General features: G+C 40.2%; 2 non-coding genes across 2 annotated transcripts; both read left to right on the top strand.

Annotated features, from left to right (window-relative positions):
- Nucleotides 1-14,591: 14,591 nt before the first annotated feature.
- Nucleotides 14,592-14,698, top strand: LOC120250931. Its single transcript, XR_005533260.1, has one exon. It is a non-coding gene; the product is annotated as a small nucleolar RNA R71 (small nucleolar RNA).
- Nucleotides 14,699-17,321: 2,623 nt separating this feature from the next.
- On the top strand, nt 17,322-17,428 carry LOC120250777. Its single transcript, XR_005533115.1, has one exon. It is a non-coding gene; the product is annotated as a small nucleolar RNA R71 (small nucleolar RNA).
- The last annotated feature ends 3,460 nt before the right edge of the window (nt 17,429-20,888 follow it).

The following is a 20,888-nucleotide window of genomic DNA, read 5'->3' as shown; positions in this document are numbered from 1 at the left end:
AGGATGAGATCATAGACGTCGAGACATTTGAGGAAGTTGAAGAAATTTCATCGACCACATTTGAAGACACTACTTGCCTCAACTTCGACCATTCCATCAACCAATCAATAATTTTCAAGTGCAAAGAAGAAATTCTGGGAATTGTATTTGAAGATGTGGGTAAGAAGCCAAGGTCATCCTTGAACCCACCTATGCCGGGCTTGGACAATTCCCAACCAAAGATTTTTCCTTGGCGGCCCAAGCAAATGTTATGGGCAATTGAAGTTCATCACACCATGGTTAAGAAATATATTGTGGATAGGATGTTGAAGCCACCAATTGATCCACCTATGCAAGGCTTAACAAGTTCTCAACCAAATTTGTTCCCTTGGAGACCCAAACAACACTTATGGGTAGTTCAAGGCATTTTGACATGCGTTGAGGAAGCAAATGCGGGTAGGAGATTGAAACCTTCCAAGGACCCGCCAATACCGAGCTTAAACAACTCCCGGCCCAAGCTTTTTCCATAGAGGCCAAAAGGTGACTCATGCTTGACCTCCAAATTTGCATCATCCCGGAGGGTAAGTTTCGTATTTCTTGGTGGTTTTTATGCAACTCTTAGCCGGGATGAACACACCATTTTCAAGCCTTCCTAGGTAAGAAAGAGGTACGTCGAGCTAATGACGTTAAACAAGCGATTCTTGGGAGGCAACCAAAGTTCTTTATATTTCTTGTATTCTTTTTCCTATTTGTGTTGTTCTGCTTAACTTGTACTCTTTGTGTGGTTTGGTTGTAATTGCATTTTCTTTGATTTTCTTAGTTCTTTAGCCTTTGTGTTTTCTTGTTTGTCATGTGGTCTTTGAGCAATTCTTATTCTTGATGCATGCTTGTTGATGTTTTGAGTGTTTTATCGATGTTTCCGGCTTTATTTTTCAAAGTTTTAATCATAAACGAAGTGTGCATTATGTGGAGAACAAAAGTTGTGTGTCAGGAAAATCCCGAGGACCATCCTTGCGGCCGCAAGGATGCCCCTCAAGACCACCCGAGTGAGGGCTATTAAAGTGAGGATTTGGGGCACTTTACTATTCATCCTTCTTCCCCATTCTTCTAACCTTTTATCCCTCATTTCTCCACCGTTTTTCATCATTTTGTTTTGTTGTAGTTTGCACTCCTCCTCCTCTTTTCCATTTTAGTGATGAAAATTTGGACTTTGAGCAGCTGTTGGCCGGATTCAACCCTTAGATTCACTCGTCTAGCTCTAGGGCAAGGGTTTGACCTCTCACTCAAAACCTTGAGTTCTTTTTGTTTTTGAGGGTGGAATTTCTGGGATTTTTGTTGGTTTGTGAATGCATAGTGATGATCAAAGTGTTTTCCTTGTTTTGTAAAATTTTTGGCTACTTTTACAAGCAAAGTTCTTGAAAATGTTTTCCGAAATTACTGTAGCACTGGCATTTTCTTGATTTTCTTCGTTCTTTCGATGCCCACTTTGCTTGTAACTTGGTTGGATGATGTCCATTGTGTTTTTGCTGGATGCCCATCAGGAAATTAGCTTTCAAGAGAGCTAGGAGGGATGGTTCTCTTCCTCCCTTCCTTACCCGATGACAAATGACAAGTTTTGGGCCTCCATTGCTACCGACTCAACGACAAGGACACTTGGCTCAGATCACATGGACATTGCTCTATTTTCTGTTTTCTTTTATTTCTATGTTGTGATTGTTTTTTGTGTTGTAGTTGTTTATTGTGTTTGTGTTGATGGGTGTGTGAATAGATGCCTCGAGGTGATGTTCTTTTCTGCCTTGCAGGGTGGAATTAGGACATCAAGCACACTTTCTTCCTCCATCATCTACCATGATCTTTGGTGGTCACCTTGATCTCATGGACTTGATGACTCATGCTTTGAGACTTGGGGAAGTTCACGAAACCCTCTTACGATGTTTTTATTGTCTATCTTGTTGCATTTTATTGATTAGGCACATTGAGGGCAATGTGCATCTTTAAGTGGGGGGTGGAGTTCCGTGAACTTTGAAAATGTTTGCATTTGTATGCTTGATTACCTATGATAGCTATGATTTTATTGTTAAGGACTTCCTAGCTTGGTAGAATAATAGTTGTGAGTTCTACTTTATTTGTGCTTGAATGTAGTTCTGTATCATCTCTAGTGCACCTATATACATGTTCACAATTACTTCTACCTTGTACACTCCAACCAACCCATCATTATGATTTTGGCATTAATTTGTTAAATTCTATTTTCAATGCACTTTTAAGAGCTTTTGTGTTCCTTTATTGTTTTCTCTAGCTTAGAGTGTACTATTGTAGCAAGTCTATACAAGGGACATGAGATATAGTTTGTACATGTGAAAAAAAAAGAGTCTATGACAGTATTCCTCTGCTAGTTAGCATGAATGTGTCTATGTAGACTGTATTCGAGTACGTTGGGTGGATCTTGTGCCTAATCAGAATGTGCATCCCTTAGAAAGATTGTAAAAATTTTGTATGCAGTCTATGTTAGTCGAACTCAGAAAAAAAAAGTGTGTATCCTTGAATATATGTGTGAAAGAAACATAGTATCTCTCTTGTTCCCTTAAGGTTTACTGCATAGTTACTTGAAAGTTAGAGTTTTATCTAGGAACCAGAGGACTCTTAATTGAGTACTGAGGATGTATTTATCGTTTTAATGCCATTTTCATTTTGTGTGGGGTGAATGGGTATCCTGGGGTAATCCAGGGTGTGGAGGTCAAGGTGGGGTTAGCACACACTCACAGGAGCACTCTAGATGAGATTGAACTATTATTACTTCACTATTTATTGAACAACTCACATCTTGATTTCTGTCCATTTGTGGTTGTGGAGTTCTTTAATATTGAGCTTGAGGTCGTACATTTAGCCGTTTATCTTCTTGCCCCTAGTTTTCATGTTTGTTTGCTTGGGGACAAGCAAACGCTTAGGTGTGGGGATGTTTGATAAACGCCTAAATGTATGTATTTTGCATGTATTTATTATGTATGAATTGTGTATTTTATTAATGATTCGATGCCCTTTTGGTCTAAATTGTGTTATTATTGCATTTCAGGCCTACTTGAAGCCCTGGGGGACTCAGCGACGCGATTGGGGATGAATTCGGCATCAAAACGGTGTTCCGAGCAGGGATTATTGTAGCGGAGTACTATATTAGTGTTACTGTAGCAGTTTCACTGTAGCAGTTACTATAGCTCATCGCGGGCTTCTCGGCAAAAAACAGGATATCCTGAGGGTTGGCATACGGCCGGTATATTGACCCATTTATCTATCGGGATCTGGGCATATAAAAGCTTTGTTAGGGCATCATATGGGGGACTTTTGGCCACCACTTTCCACCATCATTTTCTAGAGCTTCAAGGCTACGAGGGAAGGTAGATCTGAGGGGTAAATCGAAGGGGGAAGAAGGTTACACTCAAGGAAAACGATCTAGGAGCTCGCCGACGCCGATACAACGAGTTCTCATCACCACCTTCTAGTCTTCATCTTAGGGGAGTTTGTTATGAGCTTTTCTTTCTATCTCTTATCTCCAACACTTGCTTCTTTGTTGATGATGAACTAGACTCCCAAGGTTACCGGGCATTCGGTGAACCTTAGGACGAACTTGCTTGTATGGATGCTTGATTTACATTTATGGTATTTGTGTGGTTTGTGATCTTTGCTTGGTGCTCTTTGATGTGTTGTTTTGCATGAGAACTCTGTGATCCAACTTCTAGGATGTATTTGGTGTGAGACCATCTGTCACGCCCCGAACCTGGCTCCCCAGGCCCAGTGCACTGACAAACGGCCACACACCCACCAAGCTGAGGCCCAGTAGGCATGTAAGGCCTCAAAACCTGTTCTCAACAAATCACAAAAAAAGTCTAACGAGAGCAAAGGCTAGAAACAAGAATGGAGTTCAGCACTAAAAAGAAATAACTAAGTGTCTTGCAGTTGCTACAAATTTAATCAAATAAAAAAACTATGCCCACAACAAAGCGGGACTTATTACATGCTAAGAAGATTGACGGTGGCCCAACGATCCTGCTAAGCTATCCGTCACTGACCTCTACTCCTGATCTGAAAGAAAAAAATAACAACAAAATTTATGAGCTTGACAGCCCAGTAAGCACCCACTAAAAATATAGGGATCACTTATCAAAAATCATAATTTAATAATTTGCAAAAACCAACCATAAGTTTAATTCACTTAACATAGATGTCAAAAATTAAGCATATAGGTCCCCCAAACAACTATTGCCCAAAACAAATCACAAAATTCATATATTTACCCTCGGTGTCCCGAGACAAAACAAAAGTCATATTTTTACCCTCGGTGACCCGAGCCAAAAATTAACAAAGGCCGATATTCGCACGACGGCAAGCGGTGGGAAACTATAGTTTCTAGAACAAAAATACGTGTCGACACGGTCGGGTGTTTAACCCGATGTGACGGGGTTATTGCAAAGTTAGTTGGGGACTAATTTCTATATCAAAGTACCTTGTTCACAAAAGCGATGAATTAACAAAATTCAAAAATAAGCAAAAGCACAAGAATACGATAACATGATCCCATTTTTTTGTCATATCAAAATAAACCAATTAATAGAATCCATACATTAACGAGATAATAAAAAAATAATAATATTTGTTAAACAAAAATTAAATAAAATACCCAAAATCAGTAGAATAGAAAATCTGAATTTAAATAAAGTTAACAATAATCTTTAAATATAGTATCACGAAATTCACAAGCTATCTTTGTCTGAATAAAACAAATGAAATACAACTTTGAAATTCAAAAAGTTAACTATAATTTAAACAAAGTAATAATAGTAAATAAAAAAAAAGCAGGAATGATATGATCCACGATTTACAAGCGTAGTATATATAATAATTAAAAATTTAAGAAAACCAACATTTAAATAATTTTCCGGATCTCTTAGTTTAAACATATCTTTAATTCAAAAAAATTTAAATAATCATAAATCAAATACATGAAATTCGGATGGCAAATAATCGGGATTTAAAATGAATTAGCTGAAAATTCAAATACTTGAAATATTCGAGGATTTGAGACATCTAGACATTTCGATTCTCAGGGATATCATTAATTTGAAGTTTTTAAATATATTAAAAATAATTCCGAAAATACTGTTAATTAAATAAATATAATTTGAATAATGAACTGAAACCTATCTATCACAAAATAAATAAATAAATACTTATTTTTCACAAATTTAGCTAGTGTCAAAGAGCGTATATACATAGCATAATTTATATGTGGGATACTTACACGATATTACGCTAAATCCACAAAAAAATCCAAGTTGACTCCCACTTAACTCTCCACAAAAGAACCTATAGACATAAAATCAATTCAATAACCCTAACTTTACAAATTAACTAGGAGTCTTGGATTCCAAGTATAACACTTAATCTTATAAAGGATCGGGAAAATAAATATCATTGGATACTATAAGACCTCAATCAAAAACACTTTGCACATCCTAACCCCAAAGCGATGCGAGTGCATCAAGAAGAAAATTAAAGCTGCTAAAGCATTACTAATTAACCTTTGAAGGATAATATATATATTCACACAATGGCATCCATAAATAACCCGAGGATAAAACATGGAAGTAAAAGCTTGCTGAATTCAACTGAACCACTAGCGGAACTATAAAAGAGCGTATTTAATAGAGAAACTTAAAAGAACATGAAGAACCTACAAGCGAGAGAACATCTAACATACAACACCAAACAAACACCCAACAACTGCCAAACAAGACCACCACAAAGGTGCAATCGGATAGTCGCCTAACCTTGTATTTGGAAGTCGCTTAGATCCTCGTTTGACAATCGGGACTAGGAGAACCTCTCGATTACGCCACCACAACGCTAAAGAGGCGATAGGGAGAAGGCTGTAGCAAAAAATGCATGTAGCAAAAAAACAACATGGTGAGCAGCATGTAGTACCCGGCAGGTTTTTGGGCATTTGGTGCATGAGCTTCACGGGCTCCATGCGCCCGCATGGAGCCCGCATGACTGACGGGGTATATAAGAGCTGATTTCTTCTAGGGCAAGGGGAGGAGTTTTTGGAGGGTTCTTCAAGCCGATTTTCACCAATCTTTGAGAGGCAAGATTACATGTTTTTGGAGAAGGGAAATCTAAGGGAGAAGCTCGGTTTGGCTAGATCTTCATCGATCTCTTCTTTGGGAGTTTGTGAGCGGCGAGGGAAGCCGCCCACATTGCGGGCGTCCGTGGAAAGCCTTTCCACCTAGCTTGGCTTGTCTTCCTTCTTCCATTGTTTGAGGGAGTTTTTTTATTATGCCTTTTTGTAGTTGTTTGCATGGATTTGTTACTTGGATTTTGTTTGTATGGGACGAGTAGACCCCAAAGGTCACGGATCTGCGGTGAACCTTGGGGTGAACTAATGTATTTGGATGATTTAAGTTTGTTTTATTGCAATTGTTGTGTTTTGAGATTCATTCTTGGTGCATTTGATGTGTTGCTTACATGAGAACTCCGTAAAACCAAGCTGTTAGGTTGTACTTGGTAGCGTGACCATCGCCCTTGTACTAGACACACCAAGTTTGGAAGGGATTCGTATGCGAATCGCCGTGACCATCGGGTGATTCATGCCCCTCCACCATTAGGGGCTAGACCGAGGTTGTGTTCGGCTCTAATTAGGGATTTCCCCACTTGTTAATGCAATCGTATGAGGATTTGATCGGAAGAGATTACGTGTCAATACTTATACCGGATTAGGGGTCAATGGCCGTGACCATCGGGTTGACCTAATCAAAGGAAATCTCTAGGGTCCAAACCTTCAATTGCATGACATTCTTAGCATCCTGTGCACTTTAGTAGCCCCTAGGGAATCCGCATCCGTGACCGTTCCTTTTCCCCGATTTTTATACCCCTCTCCGTATTTTTTAGTCTCCACTTGTAGTTATCTTATTCAAATTAATAGATTAGAGAAACCTTTTCGAATCATCGGCTGAGACAATAGCGAAGAGAGTAAGGGTAGATCCTTGGGCCGGGGAATACGACCCTCTCGTGCTCGCACGAGAGGTATTACTTGACGACTCCGTGCACTTGCGGATCGCACTCATCATTATCCCTTTTTATTGAGATTTAAAAAAAAATCGCGCAGGTGGGAGGTTGCCTAAAATATGGGTAGAAGGTTATGAAAGGATAAGATAAAACTTTTAAATGAAACTAATTAAATTAAATAAAAAACAAAAAGATAATTTTAAAGAGAGTGGGGTCCACACCATCGCCCTTGTACTCGACACACCTTGCTTAGAAGGGATACATGTATGAATACACCATGACGATTGGGTATTTCATACCCCTCCAACTATTAGGGCTGTACCTAGGTTGAGTTCTGGCCTTAGTTTGAGATATCCCTACTTGTAATGCGATCATAGGAGGATTTGGTCGGAAGAGATTCCGAGTCAAAACTCTTATTGGATTAGGGATTACTGCCGTGACCATCGGGGTGATCTATTTTTGGTTGTCTCTTGGTCCAACCACCGTTGCCTTTGTAATTCTAACATCCATCTAGCTTTAGTAGTCCCGAGGAGATCCTCGCCTGGGGACCTCGCACTTTCATTGTTACTTGCTTCCTTAGTATGTTTATGTGGTGAGCCTTAGTCCATGTGTTTATAGTTTTCTCCTTGTTATTTTCCTTATCTTGTTTTAGTCCTATATTTGGTAGACTAGACAGTGCCGTCTAAGGGGAAGTAATAACAGCTCTTGGGACCCTAGAGAATACGACCCCTGTGTCATGCACAGGGTATTACTTGATGACCTGTGCACTTGCGGACTCATCAGTAAACTGCTACATTACTTCACCAAAATGCTCCCGAATCCACTCTTTTCATCGAGGCCACATGAATGGGCACACATCCATGTAGTAGATCGCTTCGCGTCTTCAACTAACTCACATTGATGAAGATCTTGCTAGAATTGCACAAGTCAGAACACATGAGTGTGACTGCTTTGTACCCCTCCAATGTGTGTTCACTCGAGCACAGTGGAGATTGGCACACACTGACATGTCTTTGAGTACAACTTGCTGATAAGTGCTTGTGTGATAAGAATACAAAGTGTTCTTTCCTTATGATGAGCATTATTTTTATCAGGATTTAATGCTAATATGTGTGTATTTATGTTACTTTCATGCATATAGGGTTGTGAAGCCGAATCTTAGAGATAGAAGCCAATCTAGATCGTGAGTACACCATTTGGACGAAATCTTGAGAAGGTTCAAACACGAAGACATAAGTCGGGTTCAAGATGCTAGAATGTGTGACAACCTCCTTGTATTCAAGCTAGCACAATGATTTGGAGGGGTACAGAGGCAGTCACATTCTAAGTATTCCGGCTTGTGCATGTGTAACAAGATCTCCACCAATGCGGCCGTTCATTGAAGAAGCAAAGCGATCTACAACGTAAACGTGTGCCCGTTTACGTTACCTCGATGAAAGCATGGTTTTGCGAGTGTTTCGGACCGGTGCTGTAGTAGGGCACTATAGCAACATTGTAGCAAAATACTGTAGTAGGTACTATTCATGGCCGACCGGAGAAGGAGTTATCCAGAGAAGCCACACGAGTACGTGGAAATCCCACACGCACGCGCATTAATTCCACACGGGCCGTGTGAAATATTCACATGGGCTTGTGGATTCCTGATTCCAACCCTATTTAAGGCCGATTTCAACCCCGATTTCAGGATTCTTTTCTCCATCTTTTCAACAACTTGAGAGAGGGTTGTGGCTAGGGTTTTGAGAGGTATTGGCTAGGGATTGGGAGAGGTTTTATGGCTCTAACATCACACTATGTTTGGAAGAAAGTTAGTGGGAGAGCTGTCGTTGGCACCGATCCGGCGAGGTGTATCCTAGGCCGGACAAAGGGACCTTTGGACAAGTAGAGGATTCTCCACAAGACCATCGTCATGACTATCGAGGGGTTTTCTATGGATTTATTACTTTTACATTCGATTTCAATGATTGTAATTAGCTCCATGGAGAGCTAAACCCCCTAGTGGGTACTTGGATTATGAACCCTAGGATGTATTCATTTCATTGAACCTTGTTATTATGCTTTCATTAATTGATGTTTTTATTGAGTTCCAATCTTGAATGCATTGATTGTATGAATACTCCCTTAGAGTGACAATAGGGTTGAGAGTTCTTGTTGGTAACCCTTGTGAGTGTGTGACACACCATGAGAGTTAGACAAAGCTAGATTGGAGAGGGTTGAGAGGGTGAGTCGAGAGGTAGTGGAGCGTCCTTTTCCCCTCTAGTGCGATTTATTATACCTCCAATTCCTCGAGTTCTTTGCGGTCATAATAGAGTGAATGGGCTAAGGGATGACCTTCGGCTAGGGCTGAGTTGCGAGTGAAATGGAGTGAAGCGTTGAAGTGATTTTAACATCTAGGGCTTAATTGTGGCTAGGAACATTCTGCCTATACCAAATGGTTAGGTCTACATATAGGAAGAGGATTTATCATTTGGAATCCCTAGAACTCATTGCAATTCTATATGTTTGCGAGGTTGAGAGATTGTTCACTTTCTCCTACTAGACATGTATAGGATTAGGCATGGTTGATCTTAGATTTGGGATCATGTATTAAAGGATCTCCATGACTTATTAATGTATTAGTTATGAAGAATAATAGAGGGTTTTTGCACTTGAAACGATTGTCCTAGGCGGAAAAATATCCGAGTACTCCATTTATACCGATTGCCTTACCTCTCATTTACTTGCGCTCTCTCTTTTGTCTCTTTTACTTTTGTTTGCATTACTGACAACACCCCCTGCGTATGTCCCGCACGTGCACAGGTTTGTCGAGTATTAAAATCCCAGGTGAGTATCTTATCCACAGGGAATAGGGAATAAAAATACATAAGTTGTTTCTTAACTAAGCGGAATATGAATAGTGATTTGTGAGGTAAGAAGTAATGCAAACAAAAGTAAAAGAGACAAGAGAGAGAGCACACGTAAAGGAAAGGTAAGGTAATCGATATAAATGGGGTACTCGGATATTGACCTGCATAGGACAATCATTTCAAGTGCAAAAACTATCTATTATGCTTCATAACTAATGCATTAATGAGTCGTGTAGATCCTTTAATACATGGTCCCAAATCTAAGGTCAACGATGTCTAATCCTATACATGTCCTGTAGGAGAAATTAAACAATCTCTCAACCTCGCACTCGTATAGAATTGCAATGAGTTATAGGGATTCCAAGTGATAAATCCTCTTCCTATTTGTAGACCTAACCCTTTGGTACAGGGGAAGGTTCCTAGCCACAATTAAGCCCTAGATGCTAAAATCACTTCAACGCTTCACTCCATTGCACTCGCAACTAAGCCCCCAGTGGAAGGTCATCCCTTAGCCCCTTCACTCTATTATGACCGCAAAGAACTCGAGGAATTGGAGGTAGAATAAATCACACCGAATGGGAAAGGGGACGCTCTGCTACCTCTCGACTCACCATCTCAACCCTCTCTAATCTAGCTTTGTCTAACTCTCATGGTGTGTCACTCACTCAGAAGGGTTACCAATAAGAACTCTGAACCCTTGTGTCACTATAAGGGAGTATTCATACAAGCAATGCATTCAAGATTGGAACTCAATAAAAACATCAATTAATGAAAGCATAAATACAAGGTTCAATGAAATGAATACATCCTAGGGTTCACAATCCAAGTACCCACTAGGGGGTTTAGCTCTCCATGAGCTAAGTATAATCAATGAAATCGAATGTAAAAGCAATGAATCCATAGAAAACCCCTCGATGGTCATGACGACGGTCTTGTGGAGAGTCCTCTACTCGTCAAAGGGTTCCTTTGTCCGGCTTAGGATACACCTCGCCTGATCGGTGCCGATGAAAGCTCTCCCACTAACCTTCTTCCAAATGGAGTACGATGTCAGAGCCGTAGAACCTTTCTCAATCCCTAGCCAAAACTTCTGAAAACCCTAGCTCCGGCACTCTCTCAAGTTGGGAAAAAGATGGAGAAAAGAATACTGAAATCGTGGGTGAAATCGGCATTAAATAGGGCTGGAATCAGGAATCCACACACCCATGTGAATATGTCACACGTCCCGTGTAGAATTAACGCACGGGCGTGTGGAATTTCCACATGCATGTTTGGCTTCTCTGGATAACTCCTTCTTCGGCTGGCTGTGAACAATACCTGCTACAATATTTTGCTACAGTATTGCTATGCATGCACAAGCCGGAATACTTAGAATGTGACTGCCTCTGTACCCCTCCAAATCATTGTACTCGCTTGAATGCAAAGAGGTTGGCCCATATTCTAGCATCTTGAACCTGACTTATGTCTTCGCGTTTGAACCTTCTCAAGATTTCCTCCAAACGGTGCACTCACGATCTACATTGGCTTTTTTCTATAAGATTCAGCTTCACATTCCTATATGCATGAAAGTAACATAAATACACACATATTAGCGTTAAAACCTGATAAAAGTAATGCTCATCATAAAGAAAGAACACTTCGTATTCTTATCACACAAGCACTTATCAAGCTCCCCCACACTTAAGCTTTTGCTTGTCCTTAAGCAAAAAAATAAAACATTGTATGCATAGATTAAGGAAATATTGGAAGTGCTTGGCCTTAGGTTCACTAAAGCATGCAAAGAGAGCATTCTACAAGTAAGGGAGATTTCAACACTAAATACGAAAAATCAATTCTCTAGCTAAAAAAACTTGAATAAAAAAAGACAACAAACCTGAAATTGTGTAACTGTGTAAACTCACTCAAGTCAACCCAAAGTATACTCCTCAAAGTTCTACATATAAGGGACTTATTTATCTACAAAAGGTAACAAAAATTAAAAAAGGATAGTAGCTTCACACATCCTCTAAGGTAGCCTTTTCCAAATCGGCCGCTAAGGTGGCTTTCACACTTTTGAGGTGGTAGCTCTTTCTACCAGGGTGGTAGCTTTCACACATCCCATGGGATAACTCTTTCTCTCATTAAGACATAACTAGTATCCAACTTATGAAAGTAGCTTTATACATCATAGGTGGTAGCTCTTTCCACCCAACAAGTACAACAAAACTATTTTGTTCTTTCTTTTCATTTTTCCATTTTTTTCACAAATAAAAAAAAGAAATATCAATAATTAGACCCTTTAACATCGAACATGAGTTTCCAAAAGAGTTTAAAGAGAGAGTAGTGCAACAAGTGTCAATCGGGCAAACATTCCTACAAATTCAAGCAAAAACTAGACCATGAAGACATTCAATGTTAAAAATTCTCCTCCTAAACCCAAGAATACAATCATTTCAACTAAGGTGAACCGCCAATGGCTATGTGAGCATGTATAACAATCAAGACTAATATAAAAGAGATGTGTGCACTATGAAACTCCCCCCGCCACACTTAAGTTGTACATTGTCTCCAATGTACACATGCAAGCTCACTCATGATGTATATAAATCAAGAATAAATATGGGAGAAGCAATTGAAACAATGCTCCCCTGACTCCTAGTGTTTCATTTGATGGAGCCAATTTGTTGGGAGTGGTGTTCCAATAGGCTATAAAGCACACATATTGGTGAGGGTTTTGGCGAGCACTTTGAAGGCAGGGCGGCTAGGGTTTTGGAGGAGGTCTTTGGCGATATTGGGGGGCGTCCATCACGAACTTTGATCGATCTTCTCTCCGTCATAGCTTAGAGGGAGCCTTCAGTGACCTAGCTTCGGAGAAGGATTCTTCAAGACGTTGGGCGACCCATCAAGGCCATCATCACAAATTTAAGGGGGTTTTACTTCATGGTTTTCATTACTTTTCATTGTAATAATCATTGTTTTGTAACTTGCTCCATGGAGGGCTAAACCTTAGTAGGTATTTGGGCATGTGAACCCTAGGATCTATGTTTTTGTAATGATTTGCTTTATGTTTCTATTAAATCCGAGTTGATTTGAGTTTTAATCTTGTATTCCCATTACTTGCTTGTTTAATTAATCCTTGTGGTTGATTGGATTCATATGATTTGTTACTTTGATGTGAGAGAGGTCTCCATTAGAGTTAAAACTTCAAGGTTAAAGAGGGTTGAGAGGGTGAGTCATGAGATAGTGGAGTGTCCCCTTTCTCTTCCGATCGAGTGTTTCCTATCTCCGTATTCCCTAAACTCTATGCAACCATATTTGGTGTGAGGCGTGAGATTGAGAGATTTCTCCACAGGGACCTTGTAGGGAATTAGGGTTGGATCTATCTTTAGAAATCGGTTTCACTCTTAGGTGTCCCTAGAGCGTATTGCGGTCATATGGGTGTGAGATGTTGAGATTGAGCGATTTCTCCGCCGGGACCTTGTAGGGGACTAGTACCGATGGCTTGGAGGCAAGGGCCGGTTGTTCTTGGATTACGTCGACTCATTAGACTCAGTTTAGAAGCATTTAGTGAATCATGAGCTTCATGTTAGATCCTAGGGGGAGCATTGTCCAGGTACCTCATCTTTATTGATTGAGATCTCCTTTACTTGTTTTCTTGCTCGTTTGCTTGCTTATTAATTCTCTTGCAATTAGTTCATTTCATCACATCCATTGATTTTGACTAGATAACTAAGAATTGGTTAATACTAATACTTCCGTTCCCTGTGGATTCGACTACCCACTCACCGGGGTAATTATTACTTCGACACCCGTGCACTTGCGGTTTACACGCATATTCGGATGTGTCAGGGAGGCTGGCGTCTCAGGAGGGGTTAGTTCACCAAATCTAGAAATGAGATACCTGTAACTTCAACATGGATGAAGGAAGTGGTGGAAGTCATATTTTTATATGGAGTTCACTTTACCCACTTCAGTGTAAAATTCATTGAAGTAGGACTAGTTATATTTTCACTTCCTAGTGTGAAAGTGGGGGAAGTGGCACTTCCTCCACTTTAGGATAAACAAACACCCGAAGTGGGGGAAGTCATTTCACTTCCCTCACTTCCCAGACACTTCAGCCCAAATGAACATGCCCTTAGTTAGTTGTCCGACTTGGGTCTCAAGAGATTGAATAGGATCTTGGACATATCTCAACACTGTGCCAAACTCATCAAGCCGAGTGTTTACACTTAGAAACTTTTCTTCCGTGTTGATCATGAACTTGGCTAGAACATATTCAGTGGTGTGCCTTGGTTCCAAGAATGATTTGGGTGGTTCCTCCACCTTGGATTATATGTATTCCCATAAAGATTTCCCGGTCCTCTTGGTCTTCAACCAACATAGTCAACTGTCTCTACAGGTGCCGAAGAAATAATAGAAATAGGGCATTGCATAGTTGCATGGCCGGCACCACATGCTTCACAAGATAAAACAGCTCCTGAATTTAAGCTTGAACCCCAACATGCTTCAACCTTTGTGGCCAGTGCGGTGTTATCATTCACTTCATAAATACCTGCTGCCCTTGGTGCTTTCTGTCATATGCTCCAATGACATTCATTATTTACCATATCTTCAATGAGCTTCTTGGCATCTTCAGGGTATTTATTGCTCAATGAGGCCCTTACTGCGATATCAAGGAGCTGACGAGTCTGATAGTTTAAACCATTACATAACATCTGTACCCTCATCAAAGAAGAGAAACCATGATGAGGGCATTTCCTCAAAAGGTCCTTGAACCTTTCATGTGCCTTGAAAAGTGTCTCAGAATCACCTTGCCTAAAAGCAAAAATCTCTTGTCTTAGTCAGGCCACCTTACTTGGTGGGAATTATCTAGCAAGGAACTTCTCCACTATTGCTTTCCATGTGGTAATCGACCTGAGAGCCAAGGAAGGAAGTCATCTGTAAGTTTTCCCTCTTAAACTGAATGGGAATAATATCAGTCGAATTGCATCATCAGAAACTGCATTGATCTTAAAGGTAGAGCAGATCTGAAGGAAATGGGATAGATGAGCATGTGGGTCTTCATCGGCCAGACCATCAAATTACACTGAATTTTGTACCATCCCGATTGTGCTTGCTTTAATCTCAAAATTATTTGCTGGCAATGTTAGTGCTTGTACACTAAATTCTTGACTAGTGAACTGTGGCCTCTCATAATCAAATAAAGTTATTCTAGGCTCGACCATAACTGAAGGTTCACTAGATTCAACCTGAATTTCTTGTTGTCTTGAACTCTTAGCCACTTCTCTTAATCTTTGATGGAAAGTCCTCTCAATTTCATTGTCAGGCTCTACTAAGTTTGCTTGACTTGCATGTGTCATAAGATGGGTACCTTGCACAATATTTTAGGCCAACACTTAGAAATTGAAAAGAGAGTAAAAAAAGGAAATAGAAATAAGAAAATGAAGATGTATGTACACAAATAATATATAAAAACAAGATATACAAGTAGACAAAACAATGGTAAAATCAACAAGATCCAAGTTTTCCGAGTATTCCTGGTGGGTCCTCTGCAACAGTTCCAAAAACTTATTGTGAGATCCACAAGTGCTTCGCTTTACTACTTCAATGAATGGCCGCGTTGGTTGAGATCTTGTTACACATGCACAAGCCGGAATACTTAGAATGTGACTGCCTTTGTACCCCTCCAAATCATTGTGCTAGCTTGAATACAAGGAGGTTGGCACACATTCGAGCATCTTGAACTTGACTTATGTCTTCACATTTGAACCTTCTCAAGATTTCCTCAAAATGGTGCTCTGATGATCTACATTGGCTTCTTTCTATAAGAATCGGCTTCACAACCCTATATGCATGAAAGTAACATAAATACACACATATTAGCGTTAAAACCCGATAAAAGTAATGCTCATCATAAGGAAAAAACACTTCATATTCTTATCACACAAGCACTTATCAGTGAGCTTGTCATCTCCAACCCTCAGTGTCAACTCCCCGCCGCCCATGTTTATTAGTGCCTTGGAAGTGCACAAGAATGACCTCCCAAGTATCAAAGGAACATGTGCATCCTCATCGACGTCCAACACTATGAAATTTACATGAAATATGTATTCGTCCATCTTGATAACTATGTCTTCAATGATGCCCCTTGGATGTCTCACTATTCGGTCCTCCAATTGTAATGTCATCCGAGTTGGCCTAGGTTCTCCCAATCCTAGCTTCTAAAAGAACGAGCATGGCATGATGTAGATACTAGCCCCCAAATCTGCCAAAGCCATCTCTTCACCCAAATTGCCAATGTTGCATGGAATCACAAAGCTTCCGGAATCTTTCTTCTTGTTCGGCATATTCTTTTGCAACACCGCCGAACAAGAGGCATTTAAGATCACCGATGCATTCTCCTCCAACATCCTCTTGTTGGTCAAAAGATTTTTTAAGAACTTGGCATACCGAGGCATTTGAGACAACGCCTCCACAAAAGGAATATTGATCTGTAATTGCTTGAATAGACCCAAGAACTTCTTGTATTGCTCATCATTTTGGTCGTTCATTAATCTTGAAAGATACGGGATTCTTGGCTTGTAAGGTGCGGGTGCCACCTCCTTCTCTTTGTTAGCTCTCTCCTCAACCTCCACGACCTCAAGGGCTTCAACATTGGTCTTCTCACTTGGAAACCTACACTCAACCTCATGATCACTTCTCAAAGTCATCGCCTTCACATGTTCTCTCAGATTAGTCTCGGTATTACTCGGCAAGCTGTCTTATGGTCTCTCCGACAGAGACTTTGCAATTTGCCCCACTTGATTTCCTAAATTTTGCAATGAAGCGGTGTGGTTGTGAAGTGTACCCTTGACCAATTGGAACAGTGTATCCGATGATTGCACAAATCTAGTCAAGGCTTTCTCTAAATGGGTCATCTAGGTTTCCAAACCTCAAACTCTATTCTCCATGTTTGGGGCTTGTTGCTATTGAAAACCCGGTGGTGCTATGACCTTTTGCTGCCCTTGGTTACTCCATGAGAAATTGGGGTGGTTCCTCCACCCTTAGTTGTAGGTGTTGCTATAAGGATTACCTTGTACCCTTCCCGAATTGCCTATAAAGTCTACTTGTTCAGTCTGGGCTGAAGAAGCAATTGATATAGGATAATCAAACGGCATATGTAAACCCCCATAACCATCAAAATTCGTGATTGCAACCACCCTCGGTGAAGTAAATGTATCCAATTTCTTGCTCAATACCTCTACTTGGGCTGCTAAGGATGTAACCGCATCAATTTCATCGAGTCCGGCCACTTTCTTCTTTTCCCTTGCAATCCATTGGTAGCTGTTCATGGCCATTTCCTCTACCAACTGCCGGGCTTCTTTAGTGGACTTGTTCCCCATTGTACCTCCTACAGCGGCATCTAGAAGTTGTCTCGTACTTGGATTCAACCTATTGTAAAAAGTCTAAATGATCATCCATTCAAGGAAACCATGCTGTGGACACTTCCATAAGAGGTCCTTGAATCAATCCCATGTCTCAAACAAGGATTCAACCTCCATCTAATCAAATGACGATATTTCATTACGAAGCTTCTCCGATTTCCCCAGAGGGAAGTACCATGTAAGAAAAGCTTTGACCATTCCATTAAATGTAGTGATGAATGCTCGTGGTAAAGAATGTAGCCACTGCTTTGCTCTTCCTTTTAGAGAGAATGGGAAAGCCCTCAATCTTATAGCATCATCTGTAACACCATTAATCTTCAGCATGTCATAAAATTCCAAGAAGTTTCAATATGGTTGTTTGGATCCTCATCAGCCAAACTATTGAATGAATGCTTCCTTTGGCTCAAAGTTCAGAGCTATAATCGGGGACTGCACAATGCTAGATTGTGTCCCCAATACTGACGGTTTGGCATAATCAGAAAGTGTTCTCTATTGTTCATTCTATTCTGCCATGTTGTCAGACCCTTCAACTTCCACTTCAGCTAGATTCAACGGTTCTTGCATAGGTTCTTTACCCTTTCTTTTGTGTGTACGTTCAAGTTCAGGATCACCTTCAATTAATATAGAAGGGTTCCCTCAGGTCATAACCAGGAGCTCCACCAAAATAAAGAAAACAAATCAGAATGATGATAGAATAGGAAGATATGAAGCAGAATGAATAATGAATGGCTAAAATAACAAATTACAAAGTATCTCTAAACACCTACTCCCCTGCAATAGTGCCAAAAACTTGACAACGCCCCTTGCGTGTGACCCGCAAGTACACGAGTTTGTCGAAGTAATAAATCCCAAGTGAGTGGGGTATCGTATCCATAGGAAGCAGGGAATAAGAATACTAAAATTGCTACTTAGCCAAGCAAAGATGAATAACGATTGTGTTGATAAAGTGTAATATAAGCAAAAACAAAAGAAACAAGAACGAGAAGCCCAAGTAAGTGAGAGGAAAGACAATTGACAGAAGTGGGGCACTTGGATAATGCTCCCCCTAGGACTAATGTTTCAAGTGCAAGACCAAATTTTATACTTCCTAACTAATTCTTAATGAGTAGTGGAAATGCTAAAGCACACAGTCCCAAATCTAAAGTCAACCATGACTAACTCTACACTATGTCCCGGCGATGAAATCGCTCAGTTTCAACACCTCACACTGTGCAAAGTTACATAGATTTCTAGGGATTCCAAGTGATAAACCCTATTCCTATGTGTAGATCTAACCCTTTGGTCCAGGCGAAAGACCCCTAGTCACAATTAAGCCCCATATACTAAAGTCACTTCAATGCTTCACTCTATTGCTTGAGCAACTAAGCCCCATCGGAGTTCATCTTTTAGTTCTTCACTCTATTGTAACCGCAAAGAACTCTAGGAATTGGAGGTAGGATAAATCACACCAGATGGGAAAAGGGACGCTCCGCTACCTCTCGACTCACCCTCTCAACCCTCTCCAATCTAGCTTTGTCTAACACTCATGGCGTGTCACCCACCACGAAGGATACAAAGATGAACTCTCAACCCTAGTGTTACTCTAAGGGATAAATCATTCAACAAGCATTCAAGATTGAAACTCAATTAAAAACATAAATTAAGGAAAGCATAATAAAAGGTCAAAGAAACATTAACATCCTAGGGTTTAAAAAATCCAAGTATTCACTAGGGGGTTTAGCTCTCCATGGAGCAAGATACAATCAATAATGAAATCGAAAGTAAAATAAGTAATCCATAGGAAAACCCCTCGGTATTTGTGTTGATGGTCTTGTGGAGTAGCCTCTTCTTCTCAAAAGGTCCTCTTGTGTAGCCTAGGGCACACCTCGCTAGATCGGTGAAAGATTTGGCCAAAGACTTGCCATGAAAAGAACGGTGTTGAATCCGTATGACCACTCTAAAGACTTGCCAAAAGCCTCTCAAAACCCTAGCTGGCGGCCTCTCAAAAGATGGAGAAAAGTTGCAGAGAAGGATGAAAGATTCTCTTAAAAATTTGGCTGAATCGTGGCTTAAATAGGGCTGGAATCGGACATCCACACGCCCCTGTGGATTCTCCACACGGCCTGTGGAATTTCGACACGGGTATTAGGAATTTCCACATCGTCCTGTGGAATTTCCACACGGGTGTGGGGAATTTCCACACCCATGTGTCGACTCTCTGGAAACCAGATTTTCGATCACCTGTGAACAATAACTGCTATAGTGTATTACTACAGTGATTTGCGACATTAACCTGCTATAGTACTCAACCAAAACACTCCCAATTCCACACTTTTCATAGAGGCAACATAAACAGGCACATGTTTATGTCGTAGATTCCAACTCTTCTTCAATCAAAGGCCTCATTGGTAAAGATCTTCCTATTAATGCACAAGTTAGGATACGCAAATGTGACTGCCTTCGTGCCCCCCCAACTCATTGTAATGACTTAAATACATGGAGGTTGGCACACATTCATGTATCTTAGAGCCATACTTGTGTCTTCGCGTTTGTTCCTTCCAAGATTCCACCAAATAGTGCATTCACAATCTACTTTTGGCCTCTTTTCTTAAAACTTAGCTTCACAACCCTAAATGCGTAAAAGAATACAAATACACATGTATTAGCGCTTAAACGTGATAAAAGTAATGATCATCTTAAGGAAAGAACACTTAGTATTATTAATACACAAACACCTATCAGGTTTCTTTCTTTCATAATTGTCTCCACAACCCCTACATGCGCAAAAGAACACAAATACACATGCATAAGTGATAAAACCTAAGAAAAGCAATGCTCAATGTAAGAAAACAATACTTTGTATTAGTATTACACAAGCACTTATCAAACTCTCCCACACTTAAGCTTTTGCTTGTCCTCAAGAAAAATAAAACATTGAAGCATAGAAGAAAGAAATATTGAAAGTGGTTGGCCTTAGGTTCACCAAAAGCATGCAAGAGGGGCATTCTACACGTAAGGTAAAATTTCAACACCATATATGAAAAATCATTGCTCTAGCTAAAAACTCGAATAAAAAAGGACAATAACCCAAAATCGTGTAAGTATGTGTAAACTCACGCAAGTTAACCCATCGTATACTCCTCAAAGCTCTAAGTATAAGGGACTTATTTATTTACAAAAAGAGAGAAAAGAGACGGTAGTAGCTTCACACATCCTCTAAGGTAGCCCTTTCTGAAGCAGCCGCTAAGGTGCCTTTAACAGTTTCGAGGTGGTAGTTCCTTCTACGGAGGTAGTAGCTTTCACTCATCCCATGAGATAGCTCTTTCTCTCATTAGGGTATAACTATTATCCAACTTATGAGAGTAGCTTCATACTTCATAGGTAGTAGCTCTTTCCACCCCCAATGCACAAACAAAACAAAAATAACTTTTTTTAATGAAGTTAAAACAAGAAACAACTAACTACTCCCTTAAATGTCAAACTTGAGTTTCCATAAGGTTTAATGAGTGAGAAGTGAAACAAGTGTCAATCGGATAAAAATTCCTAAAAATTCAAGTAAAAACTAGAGCATGAGAACATTCAATGTTCAAAATTCTCCTAAACTTAAGAATACAACCATTGCAATTAAGGT

The sequence above is a fragment of the Dioscorea cayenensis genome, chromosome 19 (genome assembly GCF_009730915.1).
Source record: "Dioscorea cayenensis subsp. rotundata cultivar TDr96_F1 chromosome 19, TDr96_F1_v2_PseudoChromosome.rev07_lg8_w22 25.fasta, whole genome shotgun sequence".
NCBI lineage: Eukaryota > Viridiplantae > Streptophyta > Magnoliopsida > Dioscoreales > Dioscoreaceae > Dioscorea > Dioscorea cayenensis.
This window is presented reverse-complemented; position numbering and strand designations above follow the sequence as displayed.